Consider the following 23096-nt stretch of genomic DNA (forward strand, 5'->3'; position numbering starts at 1 on the left):
CGGACATTTGGCCGAAACACAAGTGGCTGTCACAAAACAGTCCGGCCACGAGATAGATAGATTTGATAGATTGATACATAGATTGGATAGATAGATCAATAGATGCAATATACATTTGATAGATACGATAGATAGATAGATAGATAGATAGATAGATAGATTTGATAGATATATAATTTCCCAGACAGAGAATTACAAGACGTGCGGTCTGGGACCCATGGTAAGGTTCCCAGAGGCAGTTGCGACGCCAGGGGACGTGTATATGGCATGGATTTTTGGAACCGGGAGATGGAAAAAGATGCTTGGTCGGTCCTCCTACTTCAAATTTGGGGCACTGCGCGTGCAATCTACTGTGCCACCAGTTATGAGTGGTGTGTTCAGTAGTACTATTCTGATCAGTTTAATACCTGTTACTCCACCTATCGGGGGACGTGTATATGACATGAATTTTAGGAACCGGGAGATGGAAAAAAATGCTTGGTCGGTCCTCCTACTTCCAATTTGGGGCACTGCGCGTGCAATCGTGGACGGACTTTTAGCCGATGGACATTTGGCCGATGGACATTTGTCCGATGGACATTTGGCCGAAACACAAGTGGCTGTCACAAAACAGTCCGGCCACGAGATAGATAGATTTGATAGATAGATAGATAGATACATAGATTAGATAGATAGATCAATAGATGCAATATACATTTGATAGATACGATAGATAGATAGATAGATAGATTTGATAGATAAATAGATAGATTTGATAGATAGATAATTTCCCAAACAGGGAATTACAAGACGTGCGGTCTGTGACCCATGGTAAGGTTCCCAGAGGCAGTTGCGGCGCCAGGGGACGTGTATATGGCATGGATTTTAGGAACCGGGAGATAAAAAAAGATGCTTGGTCGGTCCTCCTACTTTAAATTTGGGGCACTGCGCGTGCAATCTACTGTGCCACCAGAAATGAGTGGTGTGTTCAGTAGTACTATTCTGATCAGTTTAATACCTGTTACTCCCCCTATCGGGGGACGTGTATATGGCATGGATTTTAGGAACTGGGAGATGGAAAAAGATGCTTGGTCGGTCCTCCTACTTCAAATTTGGGGCACTGCGATTGCAATCGTGGCCGGACTTTTAGCCGACGGACATTTGGCCGACGGTCATTTGTCCGACGGACATTTGGCCGAAACACAAGTGGCTGTCACAAAACAGTCCGGCCACGAGATAGATAGATTTGATAGTAGACATGTGTGATTCGGTTTGGTCCGATTCGAAATTCAGACGAATTTTGTCGAATTCGGAATTCGGATCGATTCGAATTTCGGAATTGCGGCAGTGTCGAATCTACCGAATAAATCCGAATCGATTCGAATTTATTCGGATGGCCATGTATTACACTAGTATTGTACAGTATACTAGTGTAATACACAGCACATCCCACTTAACAGTGCCGAAATTCCGAAAATCCGAATCGATTCGAACCGAATCGAACCGAATTTCCCACAAATCCGAAAGAATCCGAATGAAGCCGAAACAAATTCATTTGATTTCTTCCGAATTCGAATCGATCCGAACCGAAATTCGAATCGGTCCGAATCGATCCGAACCGAACCAAATTTTTCGTGGCTGCACATGTCTATTTGATAGATAGATAGATAGATACATAGATTAGATATATAGATCAATAGATGCAATATACATTTGATAGATACGATAGATAGATTTGATAGATAAATAGATAGATTTGATAGACAGATAATTTCCCAGACAGAGAATTACAAGACGTGCAGTCTGGGACCTATGGTAAGGTTCCCAGAGGCAGTTGCGGCGCCAGGGGATGTGTATATGGCATGGATTTTAGGAACCGGGAGATGGAAAAAGATGCTTGGTCGGTCCTCCTACTTAAAATTTGGGGCACTGTGCGTGCAATCTACTGTGCCACCAGATATGAGTGGTGTGGCTTTTGAAGCCACAGTGGAGCACCAAAGGCCAGAAAAATTTGGCATGTATTGTACACATGCCTGAAAAATTAGGTATGGTTGCAGCCGCTGCTGTAGCAGCGGCATGAAAAATTGATGTTTGTTTCCCAGGCAGAAAGTGCCCTAAAACATTGCGGCTTGAACCGTAGTTGGTGGCGGATAAGTCACGCAAGTCATCCGGCATACGAAGATAAAATACAGCAGCATGTGGACCATTTTTAGCCCAAGGCAGCTCATCTCATCAGGCCCTTTTTACTCGAATGTATCGCTCAATGTCAGTCCCTTCGGGATCCATCCCTCATTCATCTTAATAAAGGTGAGGTAATCTAGACTTTTTTGACCTAGGCGACTTCTCTTCTCAGTGACAATACCTCCTGCTGCACTGAAGGTCCTTTCTGACAGGACACTTGAAGCGGGGCAGGCCAGAAGTTCTATCGCAAATTGCAATAGCTCAGGCCACAGGTCAAGCCTGCACACCCAGTAGTCAAGGGGTTCATCGCTCCTCAGAGTTTTGAGATCTGCAGTTAAGGCGAGGAAGTCTGCTACCTGTCGGTCGAGTCATTCTCTGAGGGTGGACCCCGAAGGGCTGTGGCGATGCATAGGACTTAAAAAGCTCTGCATGTCCTCCATCAACAACACGTCTGTAAAGCGGCCTGTCCTTGCCGGCGTGGTCGTGGGAGTCGGAGGATTACTTTCACCTCTTCCCCTGTTAGCTTCCCGTTGTGCTGTGACATCACCCTTATACGCTGTGTAAAGCATACTTTTTAATTTATGTTGGAACTGCTGCATCCTTCTGACTTGCGGTAATTCGGTAACATTTCAGGCACTTTATGCTTATACCGGGGGTCTAGTAGCGTGGACACCCAGTACAGGTCGTTCTCCTTCAGCTTTTTTATACGAGGGTCCCTCAACAGGCACGACAGCATGAAAGACCCCATTTGCTCAAGGTTGGATGCTGAGCTACTCATGTCCCGTTCCTCATCCTCAGTGATCTCACTGAAGGTTTCTTCTTCCCCCCAGCCACGTACAACACCACGGGTACCAGATAGGTGACAACGAGCACCCTGGGATGCCTGTTGTGGTTGGTCTTCCTCCTCCTCCTCAAAGCCACATTCCTCCTCTGACTCCTCTTCCTCACAATCCTCTTCCAGCGTTGCTGCAGGTCCAGCAAGCGATGCTGATAAGGCTGTTTCTGGTGGTGATGGTGACCACAACTCTTCCTCTTCCTCTTCACGCTCATCTACGGCCTGATCCAGCACTCTTCGCAGGGCACACTCAAGAAAGAAAACAAATGGTATGATGTCGCTGATGGTGCCTTCGGTGCAACTGACAAGGTTTGTCACCTCCTCAAAAGGACGCATGAGCCTACAGGCATTGTGCATGAGCACCCAGTAACGTGGCAAAAAAATTCCCAGCTCCCCAGAGGCTGGCCTAGCACCCCGGTCATACAAATACTCGTTAACGGCTTTTCTTGTTGGAGCAGGCGGTCGAACATTAGGAGTGTTGAATTCCAACGTGTCGGGCTGTCGCAAATCAAGCGCCTCACTGGCATGTTGTTTTGCCGCTGGATATCAGAAAAGTGCGCCATGGCCGTGTAGGAACGCCTGAAATGGCCACACACCTTCCTGGCCTGCTTCAGGATGTCCTGTAAGCCTGGGTACTTATGCACAAAGCGTTGTACGATCAGATTACACACATGTGCCATGCACGGCACATGTGTCAACTTGCCCCATTTCAATGCCGCCATCAAATAACTTCCGTTGTCAGAAACCACTTTGCTGATCTCCAGTTGGTGCGGAGTCAGCCACTGATCCACCTGTGCATTCAGGGCGGATAGGAGTGCTGGTCCAGTGTGACTCTCTGCTTTCAGGCAAGTCAACCCCAAGACAGCTTGACAATGCCGTATCCTGGATGTGGAATAGTACCTGGGGAGCTGGAGGGGTGCCGTTGATGTGGAGCAAGACGCAGCAGCAGAAGAAGAGGCCTGAGCCGAGGAGGTTATGGAAGAGGATGGAGTAGGAGGAGTAGAGGAGGTGGCAGCAGGCCTGCCTGCAAGTCGTGGCGGTGTCACCAACTCTGCAGAGCCCCGCATTCCATGGTTGTCAGCCATCAGCAGGTTTACCCAATGCGCAGTGTAGGTTATATACCTGCCCTGACCATGCTTTGCAGACCAGCTATCAGTGGTTAGATGGACCCTTGCCCCAACACTGTGTGCCAGGCATGCCATTACTTCCTTTCGCACAATCGAGTACAGGTTGGGGATTACCTTTTGTGAAAAGAAATTTCGGCCGGGTACCTTCCACTGCGGTGTCCCAATAGCTACAAATTTTTGGAATGCCTCAGACTCCACCAGCTTGTATGGTAAAAGCTGGCAGGCTAAGAGTTCAGACAAGCCAGCTGTCAGGCGCCGGGCAAGGGGGTGACTTTGTGACATTGGCTTCTTACGCTCAAACATGTCCTTGACAGACACCTGACTGTGGGCAGATGAGCAGGAAATGCTCTGGAAGAGAGACAGAGTGGCGGATGGTTGAGAGGGGGCAAGGAGGACAGCAGTGGTTGACGTGGCTGAAGATGCTAGACCAGGAGGAGGATGGCGGCTTTGAGTTTGTGTGCTGCTTCTACCTATGTGTTGATCCCCTAGGCGTTTGTGATGTGCGATCATGTGCCTTCACAAAGCAGTTGTACCTAGGTGGGTGTTGGACTTCCCACAACTCAGTTTCTTTTGGCACAGGTTGCAAATGGCATCACTGTTGTCACAGGCAGACACACAAAAAAAATGCTACACTGCTGAGCTCTGTGTTGACGGAATTCTGGTGGTGGCAACAGCATGCGTTGATTGGAGTGCTGTCTGGCTGACCCTGGGTGCCGATGCATCCTGTCTGACTGTGCCACTAGCTCCTTGCGACAACCTCCCCCTGCTTCCAACTTGTCTCCTCCTCCTCTCTGTCTCCCCATCTGAACTTTCCCCCTCTTCTTCTCTTCTAGCGGGCACCCACGGGACATCCACGGACACATTGTCATCATCAACCGCTTCACTTGTATCTGACAAATCAACAAAGGAAGCAGCAGCGGGTACAACATCATGATCATCACACCGTACGTCTATGTCTGTAATGCTGCCTGACTGAGACATATCACTGTTATCTACAACCTCTGTCAATGATGGTTGCGCATCACTCATTTCTTCCAAATGATGTGTAAGTAACTCCTCTGCCAGATCAGGTGAAGCGGCTGTGGTGCTAGTGTTGGTGGTGGCGGCAGGCGGGTGAGTGGTAACTTGAGAGGTGCCCGTAGATAAGCTGGAGGAGGATGGTGCATCAAGGTTCGGAGCGGAAGCTATAGAAGATTGGGTGTCCTGTGTTAAAAAGTCAACTATGTCTTCCTCAGAACTTTTCGAGTTCATGGTACGTGGCCTCTGAACACTGGCCATTATTCTTGGGCCTAATGGAATCACAGCACTACGACCACAACGGCACCTGCGGGGTGGCCTGCCTCTGCCTGTCATTTTTTTAGAAATGTACACTTACAATACTATTAAACAAGATATGAGTGGTGCCACTGGGCAAGTGGGCACAGTATACCCTGTGAGCCTGACACAAAAAAGCAGACTGATGTTTCACAGTCCAAAAAGTTTAATTTTTTTTAAATTTACTCTTACACTACTATTAAACAAGATATGAGTGGTGGCACTGGGCAAGTGGTCACAGTATACGCTGTGAGCCTGGCACACACGCTGGCAGGCAGGCAACTGCAATTAGATTACACTAGCAGACTGATGTTTCACAGTCAAAAACGTTTTTTTTTTTTAAATTTACAGTACTGTTACAACAGATATGAGTGGTGGCACTGGGCAAGTGGGCCTGGCACACACGCTGGCAGGCAGGCAACTGCAATTAGATTACACTAGCAGACTGATGTTTAACAGTCAAAAAAGCTTTTTTTTTTTTTAAATTTACACTAATGTTACACCAGATATGAGTGGTGGCACTCACGCTGGCAGGCAGGCAACTGCAATTAGATTACACTAGCAGACTGATGTTTCACAGTCAAAAAAGTTTTTTTTTTTTAAATTTACACTACTGTTACAACAGATATGAGTGATGGCACTGTGGGCAAGTGGGCCTGGCACACACGCTGGCAGGCAGGCAACTGCAATTAGATTACACTAGCAGACTGATGTTTAACAGTCAACAACGTTTTTTTTTTTTAAATTTACACTACTGTTACAACAGATATGAGTGGTGGCACTGTGTGCAAGTGGGCCTGGCACACACGCTGGCAGGCAGGCAACTGCAATTAGATTACACTAGCAGACTGATGTTTAACAGTCAAAAAAGTTTTTTTTTTAAATTTACACTACTGTTACAACAGATATGAGTGGTGGCACTGTGGGCAAGTGGGCCTGCCACACACACTGGCAGACAGGCAACTGCAATTAGATTACACTAGCAGACTGATGTTTAACAGTCAAAAAAGTTTTTTTTTTTTAAATTTACACTACTGTTACAACAGATATGAGTGGTGGCACTGTGGGCAAGTGGGCCTGGCACACACTCTGGCAGGCAGGCAACTGCAATTAGATTACACTAGCAGACTGATGTTTCACAGTTAAAAAAAAGTGTTTTTTTTTTAATTTACACTACTGTTACAACAGATATGAGTGGTGGCACTGTGGGCAAGTGGGCCTGGCACACACGCTGGCAGGCAGGCAACTGCAATTAGATTAAACAAGCAGACTGATATTTCACAGTCAAAAAGGTTTTTTATTTTAAATTTACAGTAATGTTACACCAGATATGAGTGGTGGCAACGGGTAAGTGGGCACAGTATACGCTGTGAGCCTGGCACACACGCTGGCAGGCAGGCAACTGCAATTAGATTACACAGGAAAAAAAAAAAAGCAGCCCTAAAAAGGGCTTTTTGGGGTTACAGAGATCAGATGAGTCCTTCAGGACTGTAGTGGACACTGAATACACTAGCCTAGCTATCAATTTCCCTATTAAATCAGCAGCAGCTACACTGTCCCTCCTCTCACTAAGAAAGCAGCTTCCGAATGAATCTAAAATGGCTGCTGTCCAGGAGCTGGGAGGGTCTGGGATGGAGGGTCTGCTGCTGATTGGCTGGAATGTGTCTGCAGACTGTGAGATACAGGGTCAAAGTTTACTCAATGATGACGAATAGGGGGCGGATCGAACATCGCATATGTTCGCCCGCCGTTGCAAACGTGAACAAGCTATGTTCTCCGGGAACTATTCACTGGCGAACTATTCTGGACATCACTAATTGCAAATACTAATTATAACTATTAACCAATAAATCGCCATCCCCCCCATTGCAAAGTACATAAATAAACTATAAACCCCTATACCACCATCCCCCACAATGCAAAGAACCTAAACAAACTATTAACACCTAAACGGTCATCCCCTTACAATGCAAAGTTATAAACTAACATCTAAACCCCCTAATCTAATATCTCCTATCTTAACCCTAATAAGAATACCCCTGAATTTACTAAAAAAAAATCCTAACTACCTTAAAAAAAAACTTACCTATAAAATTAAATAAAAACCTAATCTTACCTTAAAGTGAATGTAAAGTTTCATCAAGTAGTGCCTGTTTTTTTGGCTTGCGACGGGCTGGTGAAGCGATGGAGCGGCTTTTAAGAAGAAGAGGTAAGTATTTCTACAAATATGGTGCAATGTTAAGTTTCATCAATGAAAGTGCCCCTGGTTTTAATAATATTTTTAAAAAACGGGCACTACTTGATGAAACTTTACATTCACTTTAAAAAAATAACCCCTAACATTACACAAAATATAAAAAAAAACTTGCATTACAAATAAAAACTAACATTATACAAAATATAAAAAACTAACATTATAGAAAATAAAAAAGAAATTACCAAAAATAAAAAATGTAATCCTATTCTAAAACCCCTTAAAAAATAAAAAAATAAAATAAAAACCTATTCTAAAAATAAACTACCAATATAAAAAAAAAACTAACAAAAAAAAACTAAAACTTACCAATCGCCCTGAAAATGTAATTTGGATGGGCATTGCCCTTAAAAAGGCATTGAGCTCTTTTTCTGGCAAATTTAAAAAAAAACAAAAAAACTATTCTATAAAAAACTAAAATATCCATCTTCTTCATCCAGACGGAGGTCCATCTTCATCCAGACGGAGGTCCATCTTCATCCAGATGGAGGTCCATCTTTATCAAGGTGACGGTCCATCTTCTTCATCCCGGTGATGGCGGCAGCAACGTCGGTCCTCATGTTGCAAACTTGAACACAGAGGTCCTCTTCATACGCTCGCCAGCCGCATTGAATAGTGAATTAGAGGTACCCGTTTTTAAAAATGTTTCACAAAACTCATAACTAAAATGTTACAAGGTATACTAACACCCATAAACTACCTATTAACCCCTTAACCTCCACCCTCCTGCATCACAAACACTATATTAAACCTATGAACCCCAAATCTGCCACCCACCCACATCACGGATACTAAAATAAACCTATTAACCCCTAAACCGCTGGCCCCCACAACGCCAACACTATATAAACCTATTAACCCCAAAACCGCCGCCCCCCACATCGTAACTAATAAACTAAACCTATTAAACCCTAATCCGCCGCTCCCTGACATTCCTGACACTAAATAAAGCTATTAAGCCCTAAACCGCCAGCCCCCCACATCGCAAAAAAAATAATTTAAACTATTAACCCCTAAACCTATCACCCCCTAACTTTAAATTACAATATCCCTATCTTAAAATTAATAAAAATTTATCTGTGAAATAAAAAAAAACTAAGTTTAAACTAACAATTAACTTAACATAACTATTATACAGCTAGATTACGAGTTGAGCGTTATGACTCAAATAGCAGCGAATTAAAGCTGCCTAAATCCTATTGGCTGATTTGAACAGCCAGTAGGATTTTAGCAGCTCTAATTCCTATTGGCTGATTCAAATTTTTCAGCCAATAGGAATGCAAGGGACACCATCTTGGATCGCGTACCTTGCATTAAAGATTCAGTGTACGGCGGTGACCGTATGAAAAGGATGCTCCGTGCCTGATGTTTTTAGGATGGACCCGCTCCGCGCCGCCGGGATCAAGATAGAAGATGCCGCCTGGATGCAGATTGAAGAGGCCGTCTGGATGAAGACTTCTCGCCGCTTGGATGAGGACTTCACTGCCAGGATGAAGATTGAAGAGGCCGCCTGGATGATGACTTCTCTGCCAGGATGAAGATTGTTCAAGCGAGACTTCAAAAACTGTAAGTGGATCGTCGGGGGTTAGTGTTAGGTTTTTAAGGTTTTTTTTTTTTTAGTTTAGGGTTTGGACATGTAAAAGAGCTAAATGTCCATCCAAATGCCCTTTTCAGGGCAATGGGTAACTTAGGTTTTTTAGATAGTTTTTTTTTATTTTGTGGGTTTGGGGGGTGGGGTTTTTTGTAAGGTTAGTGGGTGTTTGTATTTTTTTTTTCATAAACAGAACAAAAAGCCATTTTAAGGGCCCCAAAAAGGCCCTTTTAAGGGCCCTTGGTAGTTTATTATAGATTAGGCTTTTTTATTTTGGGGTGTTATTTTTTTTAAAGGGTATAGAATAGGAATATTTATTTTTATCTGTTTTGGATAATTTTGTTTGTTTTTTTTGGTAATGATAGGTTTTTTTATTTTTGTTTTATTTTAACTAGGTAGTTATTAAATAGTTAATAACTATTTACAAACTAGTCTACCTAGTTAAAATAAATACAAACTTACCTGTGAAATAAAAATAAAACTTAAGCTAGCTACAATGTAAAAGAGCTGAATGCCCTTTTAAGGGCAATGCCCATACAAATGCCCTTTTCAGGACAATGGGTAGCTTAGGTTTTTGTTAGAGTTAATTTTTTTATTTTGGGGAGTTGGTTGGGTGGTGGGTTTTACTGTTGGGGGGTCTTTGTATTTTTTCCAGGTAAAATAGCTCATTTCTTTAGGGCAATGCCTTAAAATAAATAAAAATTTACCTGTGAAATTAAAAAAAATTATTTGAACAGCCAATAGGATTTCAGTAGTTCTCACCCTATTGGCTGTTTTGATCAGCCAATAGGATTTTAGAAGCTCTCATCCTATTGGCTGATTTGAATTTGAAGAGTCAAATCAGCCAAAAGGAATGCAATGCACTCTATTTTAAAATGGCTACCTTGCATTGAAGCTTCAGTATACGGCGGGGACTGTATGAAGAGGACGCTCTGCGCTGGATGTCTTCGGTGCTCCGCGCCGCCAGGATAAAGATAGAAGACGCCCCCGTGATGGATGAAAATGTCACCGCCTGGATGAAGACTTCTCGCCGCCTGGATGTCCGGACTTCTGCAACCATGAGTAGATATTCTAAGGTTAGGTCAGATTAGGGTTTGGGCTTTTGAAAAAGAGCCAAATGCCCTTTTAAGGGCAATAAAAAAGAGCTGAATGCCCTTTTAAGGGCAATGCCCATACAAATGCCCCTTTAGGGGCAATGGGTAGCTTAGGATTTTAAAAGGGTTAGGTTTTTTATTTCGGGGGGCTGGTTGGGTGGTCAGTTTTACTGTTGGAGGAACTTTGTATTTTTTTTTTACAGGTAAAAGAGCTGTTTAACTTAGGGAAATGCCCTATAAAAGGCCCTTTTAAGGGCTATTGGTAGTTTATTGTAGGGTAGTGGGTGTTTTTATGTTTTTATTATGTTAGGGGGGTGTTAGGTGTAGGGGTTAATAGTTGAATTTAATGTTTTGCAATGTGGGGGGCCGGCGGTTTAGGGGTTAATAGGTTTTTTAAGTTGCAGAGATGTGGGAGGCCAGAGGTTTAGGGGTTAATAACTTTATTATAGTGACAGTGATGTCGGGGAGCGGCGGAATAGGGGTTAATAACTATTATTAGTGGTGGCGATGTCAGAAGCAGCAGATTAGGGGTTAATAACTTTATTTAGGTGTCTGTGATGTTGGGGGCAACAGATTAGGGGTGTTTAGACCAGGGGGTTTATGTTAGGGTGTTAGGTTTAAACATAACTTTATTTTCCCTTTAGACATCAATGAGGTTGCATTACAGAGATTTTTCATTCCACACTTCAGGTTTTTTTCTAACACTCTCTCCCCATTGATGTCTATGGGGGAAAGCGTGCACGAGCACGTCAAAGCAGCCCTTGGATTTTGTGCGGTATGGAGCTTAACATCACCATATTGCAGCACAAGGAGGCTTTTCATTAACTTGTAATGGCAGCGCTATGGAGGGTGAAATAACGCAAGTTTTTTGGCGTTAGTTTCACACCCTGTTCAGCGCAAAACTCGTAATCTAGATGATAGTGATGTTTCAGGGAATTGTGCTATGTGCTTTATGAGAAAAGAAAAGAAAGGAAATAATGTCACTGCCAATGTTGTTTCCCTTATGGTTACTATTATATACTGTTAATACAAATACACTCATGAGACTAATGTATTTCATAGGTAAGTGGGGCTGTACACTTAAAGACAAATTAGATGTTAGAGACAGTTTAAATCTCACACGCAAAAAAAGTGTGTACCAAAATAGCACTTCACAACATATTATCACCACATTAATATCATAGTAATGATAGAGATTAATTGATTACCAAAATAGTGGTAATATGTGTGTATAAAATGTAACCTTTATTAAGAATATTAAAATAAAAATATAAAATTAAAAAGATAAGAGCGAGTCAATTAAAGAATCTAAAATACTAGTGACATTATTTACATATCTATATTTCTAGTTCCAGTGTCACTATAGCACAGTATTAAAGTTCAGCCACAACAGGGTTAAACCTTATAAGTATTATACAAAAAACAGTATTGCAGTGCATTAATTAACTGTTAGATGATTGCGATAGTAACAATCTCACTCGAATGGTAGTTAGTGTTAGATTGTTGCTAATAAATGGGTGAGAAATGTATCAGTATCCCAGTACAAATAACCAGCTAACACTCGGTGGGATGTTTAACACAACTGCTGCTAAAAATGAAATAATGTGGTGTGTATTGAATTATGGCTCAGAGTAGTAAAAATAGTTAGGTTTGGATAATCCGTGCATCTCTAAGATTGTTAATGACAGCTTCTATATCTTACTCTATGTAACAAATGTATCACTTAAATTGTTTTCATTCGAAGTGTAACAGAAAAAAGATCCCCATTACAGTGAAAGCGCTATCAAACAAGCGTTTCCAAAGCTATACGCTCCACATATACCATATAGATACACAGTGCTGTTATGTCTAGTAGTATTGTATAAACAGTAAGTAAACCGGTAATGGCTTAAAGCAGTTAAATATAATAGACAAGAGTTTCACTACAGTGGCAAGTTAAAAATGGAACCCCATGATTATATGTTTGCTTATTTCAATGTATAGCATATTAAACTGTATATCTTCTTGAATTCACCTAATAGTTAAAGGGACAGTCTACACCAGAATTGTTATTGTTTTAAAAGATAGATAATCCCTTTATTACCCATTCCCCAGTTTTGCATAACCAACACAGTTATAATAATATACTTTTAACCTCTGTGATTATCTTGTTTCTAAGCCTCTGCAAACTGCCCCTTTATTTCAGTTCTTTTGACAGACTTGCAGTCTAGCCAATCAGTGCCTGCTCCCAGATAACTTCACGTGCACGAGCACAGTGTTATCTATATGAAATACGTGAACTAACACCCTCTAGTGGTGAAAAACTGTTAAAATGCATTCTGAAAAGAGGTGGCCTTCAAAGTCTAAGAAATTAGCATATGAACCTCCTAGGTTAAGCTTTCAACTAAGAATACCAAGAGAACAAAGCAAAATTGGTGATAAACGTAAATTGGAAAATTGATTAAAATTACATGCCCTATCTGAATCATGAAAGTTTATTTTGGCCTAGACTGTCCCTTTAAGATATTAAATTGTCTTTACATTCAAACATAGTAGGAGCATTTGAAGATACCACTAATATCATTCCCACCTCTGCAAGAAGATATTCAGTTTAATATGCTATACATTGCAATAAGCAAACATATAAGCAAACATATACCACAATAGGAGATACCTGTAAGATATGACAGTAGGAATATAATTAATGATAGGAGTTTTACATTATTCAGTTTTTCTGTCATAGGGTTCCTTTTTTAACTTGCCACTGTAGTGAAACTCTTGTCTATTATATTTAACTGCTTTAAGCCATTACCGGTTTACTTACTGTTTATACAATACTACTAGACATAACAGCACTGTGTATCTATATGGTATATGTGGAGAATATAGCTTTGGAGACGCTTGTTTGATAGCGCTTTTGCCATAATGTTGATCTATTTTCTGTTATGCTATTTACGTGATACATTTGTTATATAGATAGAATAACATATAGAAGCTGTCATTAACAATCTTAGTGATGCGCAATTTATCCAAACCTAGCTACTTTTACTACTCCTAGCCATTATTCAATAGACACCACATTATTTCATTCTTACTGTAGCAGCTGTTGTGTTAAACATCCCACTGATTGTAAGCTGGTTATTTGTACTGGGATACTGATACATTTCTCACCCATTCATTGGCAACAAACTAACACTAACTACCATTCGAGTGAGATTGTTACTATCACAAGCGTCTAGCAGTTAATTAATGCACTGCAATACTGTTTTTTGTATAATCCTTAACAGGTTTAACACTGTTGTGGTTGAACTTTAATACTGTGCTATAGTGACACTTGAACTAGAAATATACAGTAGATATGTACATAATAACACTAGTATTTTAGATTCTTTAATTGACAGAGACTGACTTTTGTGTTTTTAATTTTATATTTTTAATTTAATTTTCTCAATAAAGGTTAAATTTTATACACACATCTTGCCACTATTTTGATATTCGATTCATCTCTATAATTACTATGATATTGATGTGGTGATAATATGTTGTGGAGTGCTATTTTGGTACACACTTTTTTTATGTGAGATTCACACTGTCGCTATCTATGTGCTTTATGTTTGCACAATAAAGTGTGAAATATGTAAGAAATCCAGAGAGTGCCTGCACCTTTGAATTGCCTATATTGGGCCCCATTAGATATGCGGCGTCGCCAGCAAAAGCCGGCGACACTGTTTTTTGCGCGGGTTTGGTATCCTGTATACAGCGCCGCATATAAATGCGGCACGTATATTTCACCCACCGCCCACAATTTTTACTCCCATAGGCTAACATGGGACCGCGTCGTAAATCGGTATCCAATATCCAGCGCAAGGACTTATGTGGCGAAAATGGAGAAATCTTACTCCATTTTTACCTCACCATAAAAGGCAGCTGTAGCAAGCCTTGTGCTGAGTATGGGAGCATCGTAACTCCTTGAACATGCCTGCAAAAATAAACTTACACCTAACGCATGCACAATGTCTTTCTAACTGCTGTCAACCGCAATAACTAATAAATTGTATTAACCCCTATATCTGCCATCAAACCCACACCGCAAGTAATAACTAAATTATTAACCCCTAAATCCGCCAACCCCAACATTAAAAGGGCTTTTTCCAGTGCATTGCCCAAAGATAATCAGCTCTTTTTCAAGAAAATACACAAATCCCCCCTAACAGTAAAACCCCCCACCCACCAAACCCCCCCAAATACAATAACCTAACACTAAAAACCCTAAACTACCCATTGCCCTGAAAAGGGCATTTGTTGGGCATTGCCCTTAGAAGGGCATTCAGCTCTTTTACTGCCCACCCTATCTAAATAAAAAAAAAAAAATCCCTTAAAAAACTCTAAGTCTAACCCCCAAGTGGTCCTCACCTGTCCTGAAGTCCAGCGGAGAAGGTCCTGTTCCAGGCAGTGAAGTCTTCTTCCAAGCTTCGACCTCTTCTTTCTTCTTCCAGGAACCAGCCGGCGTGGAGCGGAGGGCAGAGCTGAAGACCGATGACCGCGGAGCTGAAGACCGGCGACCCTGGAATTGAAGACCGGCGAGCCTGAAACTGAAGACCGGCGACTGTGGAGCCATGGAGCATGGAGGATCCTCTTCAATCCAATCAGCCAATAGGATTGAGCTTGCATTCTATTGGCTGTTCCAATCAGCCAATAGGATTTTTTTTACCTTTAATTCTGATTGGCTGATAGAATTCTATCAGCCAATCGGAATTCAAGGGACGCCATTTTGGATGATGTCACTTAAAGGATAAAAGCAACACAAACACAACAATGTCGCTATTCAAGATGCAGTAGGATCCGTAAAATATGAATAATAAAGGACATTTATGTTCCCATCCGACTAAGCAGACATCAACAGGACTATTAAAATTATATACTGTCGGTATAAAGCACTTGTTGTTTTAAGTGATACAATAAAGCTGGAACTCAGCGTATCAGTCTTAAGTAGTCACCTTGACTCATGCATATATATACTATAGCAAATTGAATTTCACTTACTTTTGGATATAATCCTTCCTTACAGTCGTCCTCTATGTGGGCGTGGGCGTCGGCTTCCTCACCGATAATTCAGTTCTCTGAAAATTGCAGCTCCCACATCCAAAATTTGAGTGTGAAAAAAAGTGCCTTACTTGTTACTTTCCTTTTAAATCGTACTTTTCAATGGTGCCCTGTGGGTATCCTTAATGAGCGCCACAAATCTAAACCATAAAAAAACCCAGACCGGCTCCAGTCGATGATAAAAGGAGAATCTTTATTGAATGTTGTATTTAAAACGTTAAACACACCAGATATGAGACATACCAAACAGCTACTGCCTTATTAAAAGTGTTAAAGGCTACAACCTCGGCCCGATGACGTCACTGACGCGTTTCAGGTGTTACCCATAGTCAAAGGAACCTTCATTCTTCAGTCGCCGTGGAAAAAAGAGGATGCTCCGCGCCGGATGTCTTGAAGATGGAGCCACTCCGCGCTGGATGGATGAAGATAGAAGATGCCGTCTGGATGAAGACTTCTGTCGGCTTGGATGAAGACTTCGGCCCGCTTGGATGAAGACTTCTGCCGGCATCGATGAGGACTTCTGCTGCTTCATTGAGGACTTCTGCTGGCTTCGTTTAGGATGGATGTCGGGTATTCAAAACTGTAAGTAGATCTTCGGGGGTTAGTGTTAGGATTTTTTAAAGGTTTATTGGGTTGGTTTTATTTTTAGATTAGGGCTTTTGGGCACTGAAAAAGAGCTAAATGCCCTTTTAAGGGCAATGCCCATCCAAATGCCCTTTTCAGGGCAATGGGGAGCTTAGGTTTTTTTAGTTAGGATTTTATTTGGGGGGGTTGGTTGTGTGTGTGGTGGGTTTTACTGTTGGGGGGTTGTTTGTATTTTTTTTTACAGGTAAAAGAGCTGATTTCTTTGGGGCAATGCCCCGCAAAAGGCCCTTTTAAGGGCTATTGGTAGTTTTGTTTAGTCTAGGGGGGTTATTTTTTTTTTGGGGGGGGGGTTTATTGTGATAGAGCTATTAGATTAGGTGTAATTAGTTTAAATATTTGATAATTTCTTATTTTATTTTGTGTAATTTAGTGTTTGTTATTTTTTGTAATTTAGTTAATTGTATTTAATTAATGTAATTTATTTAATTGTAGTGTAAGGTTAAGTGTTAGTGTAAGAAAGGTTAGGTTTTATTTTACAGGTAAATTTTTATTTATTTTAGCTAGGTAGCTAGTAAATAGTTAATAACTATTTAATAACTAGTCTACCTAGTTAAAATAAATACAAACTTGCCTGTGAAATAAAAATAAAACCTAAGATAGATACAATGTAGTACAATATTTATATTGTAGCTAGCTTAGGGTTTATTTTATGGCTAAGTATTTAATTTTAAATAGGAATTATTTAGTTAATGATAGGAATTTTTTATTAGATTTATTTTAATGATATTAAAGGGCCATAATACAAAAATGTTTAAACACTTGAAAGTGATGCAGTATAGCTGTAAAAAGCTGACTAAAAAATATCCCCTGAACATCTCTATGTAAAAAAGAAAGATATTTTACCTCAAAAGTTCCTCAGTAGCCACCTCCCATTGTAAAGGATTTCTAAGCAGCATATTAGTATGTCTGTCCTGGGACAGCTTAGGGGATGATCCTCGTGCACTCTCATATTATTTCCCTATTCAGGTTAAAGGAAGCTTACTATGAAATCTCATGAGAGTTAAGTCAAATCTCATGAGATCACAGAAAAATAGTTCATGACCTCAGCACTGCTGATGCTGATTGGCTGCTGTTCATTTCTTCATATTTTTTTTTTTTTTTTTACCTGCAGCTGGGAGCAGCTGAGTATAACTTTTTACACAGAACTTACTCTGCTGAGCTGAGGAGATTTTGAGGTAAAATATCTTCCTATTTTACATAGAGATGCTCAGGTGATATTTTCCTGTCAGCTTTTTACAGTTATACTGCATCAGTTTCAAGTGATTTAGCATATGAGTATTATGTCCCTTTAAAGTAGGGAGTATTAGGGTTAGACTTAAGGTTAGGTTTAGGGGTTAATAACTTTAGTATAGTGGCGCCGACATTGGGGGCGGCAGATTAGGGGTTAATAAATGTAGGTAGGTGGCGGCGGCGGTGTCGGGGGCAGCAAATTAGGGGTTAATAAGTGTAATGTAGGTGTTGGCGATGTCGGGGTGGCAGATTAGGGGTGTTTAGACTTGGGGTTTATGTTAGGGTATTAGGTGTAAACATAACTTTTTATTTCCCCATAGGAATCAATGGGGCTGTGTTACAGAGCTTTACGCTCCTTTATTGCAGGTGTTAGACTTTTTTCCAGCCAGCTCACCCCATTGATGTCTATGGGGAAATCGTGCACGAGCACGCAAAACCAGCTCACCGCGGCGCTGGTATTGGATTGCGGTATGGAGCTCAATTTTGCTCTATGCTCACTTCTTGCCTGCTAACGCCGGGTTTATGCAAACCTGTAATAGCAGCGCTATAGGGAGGTGAGCGGTGACAATAACTTTCAAGTTAGCACCGAGCTGCTCTTACCGCAAAACTCGTAATCTAGCCGTTAGTTATTACTTGCGGTGTGGGTTTGATGGCGGATATAGGGGTTAATAGTTTAATTAGGCTTATTGCGTTGTGGGGGTTGTCGGTCTAGGGGTTAATACATTTATTATTAGTAGTGAGAGGGGGGATTGCGGATATAGGGGTTTTTACCTGTTAGGCTTTATTTTGGGAGGCGTGTTAGACCTTTATGGGAGATTTGTTATTTTCTTTACTTTTCTTAGGCGCCGGCAGTTTCTAAAGTCCCGTAAGTCACTGGCAACTCCAGAAATTTGTATTTACACTCATTTCTGGACATCGCTAGTTTATCTGACTTACGGCACTTTATGAGCTGCCGGCACCATATATGTAATACCCCGATGTGCGAGTTGAAATTACGGGCGGTGCTGGTTGCAGCGTTTGCGCTGAAGCCTGCGTCGTATATGTAATCACGCCCATTGTTCCTACTGGCACCCTGGTGGCTGAAAGAGTCTACTGCAGAATTGTTATTGTTTAAAAAGATAGATTATCCCTTAATTACCCATTCCCCAGTTCTGCATAATAAACACAGTTAAATTATTTTTACCTCTGTGATAACCTTGTATCTAAGTCTGCAGACTGACCCTTTATTTAAGTTATTTTGACAGACATGCATTTTAGCTATTCAGTGCTGACTCATAGGTAACTCTATAGGAGTTAGCACAATGTTATATATATGGCACACTTGAACTAGTGCTATTTCAATGTGAAAAAATTTCAAAATGCACTGAGATAAGAGATGGCCTTCAAGGGCTTAGAATTTAGCATACATACACATAAGTACACAAACACACCCGGTCAGTGGGAATGTTCCCCCACTAATATTATAGTCACTCACTAACCAGTGCAGATTAGGTGAATAGCGAATAAATAATATCTCTGCCTCTTTCAGGTACCCCCTGTTTAAAGTGCCCTTCTGTATTTTTACCCTCTCATGTACCCACTGATGCTTACCGTATTTTCACCCTCTCATGTACCCACTGATGCTTACCCCTGAGGTACCCACTGGTTAGGGTAAACCCCAGAGTGTCCATATCTTCAGAAATGTAATGATTAGGGTAAATTTCAAAAATGCTCACCTCCTCAGGTACTCGTTTGATTACAGTGTCCTTAAAGGGACACTGAACCCAAATTTTTCTTTTGTGATTCAGATAGAGCATGAAATTTTAAGCAACTTTCTAATTTACTCCTATTATCAAAATTTCTTAATTCTCTTGGTATCTTTACCCAGGTTGTCCTTCTGATTGGTGGATAAATTCATCCACCAATAAAAAAGTGCCATCCATAGTTCTGAATATAAAAAAAAAGCTTAGATGCCTTCTTTTTCAAATAAAGATAGCAAGAGAACAAAGAAAATTTGATAATAGGAGTAATATAGAAACTTGCTTAAAATTTCATGCTCTATCTAAATCACAAAAGAAAAAATTTGGGTTCAGTGTCCCTTTAAGGACACTTACCCTCTCAGGTAAACACTGTTTATGATGTTACTTAGGATCTTCACCTCTTTTCATGTACCTAATGGTTAGATTGTCATTGGGGTGTAAACCTTTGCAAGTTTCCACTAGTTAATGTGTCTTTAAGGGTGCTCATCCCCAAGGTAGCCACAGGTTGATGTCCCACCTAGTGCTGTAGAAGTGAGTACATAAAAAAGGGAGTAAATAGTATAGTGCCTTCCAGATGCTCAGTCCTACTGTATTTATTAAAGCGTGTGATGTGTTTTTCAAGCGACAGACACAAATGCTAGGATTGTCATTTAAACTTTTACATTTCAAATTAATTCATCAACACCTGGTTTATAATGGCTTTAAGATGCTCACTTCTTAATCACTCCCTCAGGTATTCCACTGATGAAGGTGCCCCTAAGGAATGCCCTTCAAACATGTTTGCCCCATAACATTTGATGCACCTTATTTATAATGTAAGTTTTTAGCATACTTGCCTTGTAAGTGACCTCTCCAACTTCAGCAGGATTATAAGAGGGGTTGTCAGAGGAAACCTGGGAGCTGTTTATCTCACTAAGCAGTGTTCTGGATGTGAAGGAGAAACTCATACATTACAATATTATGCTCATAACCCCCCCCCCCCCCCCCCCCCAAAAAAAAAAAAAATATTTTGCATGATTTCTTGACGGCAAGTTTTTGATCATCAGACCCTAAGTGTGTCCAGTGTGTGTTTAGAGTAACATTTAGAAAACCTAAGTAGTATATACAGATTCTTTCAGACAGTGGACTCATCCCAGTAATCAGTTTATCTCACACAGTTTTTCAGTAATTGTTGGTACATAATATTGTTTCATATTGTTTTTATGTATTGTTTATACAGAAAGGAGAAGACGGAAGGACAACATTTTGAATTTCTTAAATAAGACATCCAAAAAGAAATCACTCTGATTCTGCAAGTTGCTCATCTTAGTCTGAGTCTGTCCTCCCGAAGGATACCCCAGGGCCAGCTGTAGAAAGTACAACAGTGAGTGAGTCAGCTGTAGTTGATGTAGTTACAAATGTGGCTGAAGAAGTAGTTGCCAACGTCAGCAAGAGTGTTATTCTATCACAGTGTAAGGACCAGGATCAGTGGCTAGAATAAAAAACCTGGCTGCTGTTTGAAAAGGGTCTTTTAGGATGTCTTGAGGTTAAATACCTTGGAGTGACTGTTTCAAAGGGTGTATATATTTCCAAAGAATGGAGCACTGGTACCATTGCTTCATATGGCAAAATCAAAAAAGGTATGTTGACTGCACTGCGTAAAAAAAATCTGTATATATAAGAATTCTGAAGCACATGTAAAAGCAGGAAATCTCCAAGCTGTAACTAGAAAGGAGATACTGCAGTCCAACATTGCAGAACAGCAGAAGCATAAGTTTGCATGCACCTGTAAAGTATTTTGCACTGCCTACTGTGAAAAAAATACTCTTTTACACACTTTCCAGATATTAGCAGCTTGCAGGTTGCAAATGGTGCAGATAAATTGCATTGTCAGTGAAATGAGAAAAATGCATGGCAAAACAATTGTTGGACAGGCCTCAACATTTTCTGTTTATATTGATGAGTCTACAACAATCTCTTCACATTCAGTTTTCTTTCTAAACATGATTTCAATAACAGTGAACAGGAATCTCTTTTTTGTGGGCTTAACAAGATTCTGACAATAGAAGATTATTTGTTAAACCTCACAGGAGTTGCAGATACCGTTCAGGAAATGGGACTGTTATCAGAAGCCCTACAAAGAGATGACATCACACTTGCAAGAGAATATAAGCTGATTAATTGGTCAATTTGTGCAATTAAAATGAAAGATATGCCAGGAAAACATTTAAAAGAAGTAATGGAATCTCTGGAGAAAGGGGTTTTCAAAGGTGTGACCATCAATTTAGAGAAATCAAGGAGCCAAGTGAGGATAAATCTCCCTCAGTTTTATCAATGTATTGTGGATAACTTACCCTCCAGCCTCTATGCATTGACTGCAAGTAAGAGACCTGCTTTTTCATCAGAGTCAGAAAAATTTGAAACTCTGTTCTCTGAAATTAATATCTTAGATTCACAACACTGGCAAATCAATGTACTGTAGATAGTCCTTGGTTTGAAGGTAAAAAAAATAAAACTCGAAGCTTTGTAAAAGATTCCGTCTGAACTACAAATTCATCTGTGTGGGTTTCAAAGACTACATTGATAATGGTGGCACTGAGATTCCTTAAAATCTGAAACTTGTTGTGACAGCAGTTGATAGTCTTCCCGTAACATCTGGTGATAGTGAAAGGGGCTTTAATACTATGAATTTGGTGATGTCACCCATTAGAAGTGGACTTGGCATTGAAAGTCTGTCTTCTCTTATGTTAATCAGTCTCATAGGCCCTCCTGTGTATTTATGGGATCCTTTACCATATAAAGATATGGATGTGTGTGTATCAGTCCCAAGCCGTCATTACCGTATTCGGTAGATATTTAATAAATTTCGCCCTTATGCTCTATTTATACTCTACTCCCCTGTAACATTACTGTATGTGGGTTAATAGCCAAAAAACAGACCCAAGGTCGTAGGCTTACCTTCCTGTATACTGGTCTGTCCGTTCCATTCCGTGCTGGACTTGCAAGGATCCGAGAAGTCCCGTAATATCCAAGGGATGCAATCTGCAAACTGGCGTTCCACTTCAGCAAACCACAGCAATCATGGCTGCTTCCGTCGACAGCACACTTTGAAAGACGTAGACGTTGGGGAGGAGTAAAAAAGGAAGAGAAATAGGATTGGATATCAGTCCTGCAACATCGGAGCAACCCTTCTGGATCAATAATACAGTAAAAGAACAATGCGGTTAACTCCGTACTTGTATAAAATGTTCAAATTTATTGGAAAATGTTAAAAATATTAACAGAAGCTAGCAGCATATATTAGTGGTAAGGCACAGCACCAAGGCTTACGCGTTTCGGCTGACAAGCCGTAAACATAGCCTATTCGTGCTGTGCTGTCACCTACTTTTTAAAGAACATACCATTTTACTATTGGCTGTGACACATTAATTAAAACGTAATTAACAACGCTTACCACCAGTTAACTCCTTCATAACCTAGCCACACAAAACAGGAAAATAGACAAAGGAATTTCAATTTAGTTTTTGGAAACAAACTGGCTATTCAATGTAACAAGGTAAAGGTTAGTAGTTGGTAATTGAATAAAGTTACATATACTGCAATACATTACTATAGATTACTCCTCCATAAATTATCTATTGGGAAAGCAGAACAGTTTCCCTAAAACAAACATGTGCCCATTTTAAAGTGTACACTATAATGCTAAATAAATATATCCCTATAAATGCATGACAATATTATATGTAAGTAATATATATATATAATTCTGCCCTGATTGCTTGTGCTATAATATTTAACAGTAAGTCTCTGTAAGAACAGAGCAGCCCCAAGGATATCATAATTAATACATAATTCTATCATACTCTGTACATGCTAGTAATAGTGATGAAGTATCCATAAGATAAAGTAATTATATTGCTCTAACCTTTTAATCCTAATTGTAAGTGGAATTTGAAAATAAAATATAAAATATACCTCAAGGGTCTTTCACACCAGGGTATCCAAATGTCCATACTTGTTTATTTATTTACTTTTTGTATTGTACA

The sequence above is a fragment of the Bombina bombina genome, chromosome 2, assembly GCF_027579735.1.
Source record: "Bombina bombina isolate aBomBom1 chromosome 2, aBomBom1.pri, whole genome shotgun sequence".
Taxonomy (NCBI): Eukaryota; Metazoa; Chordata; class Amphibia; order Anura; family Bombinatoridae; genus Bombina; species Bombina bombina.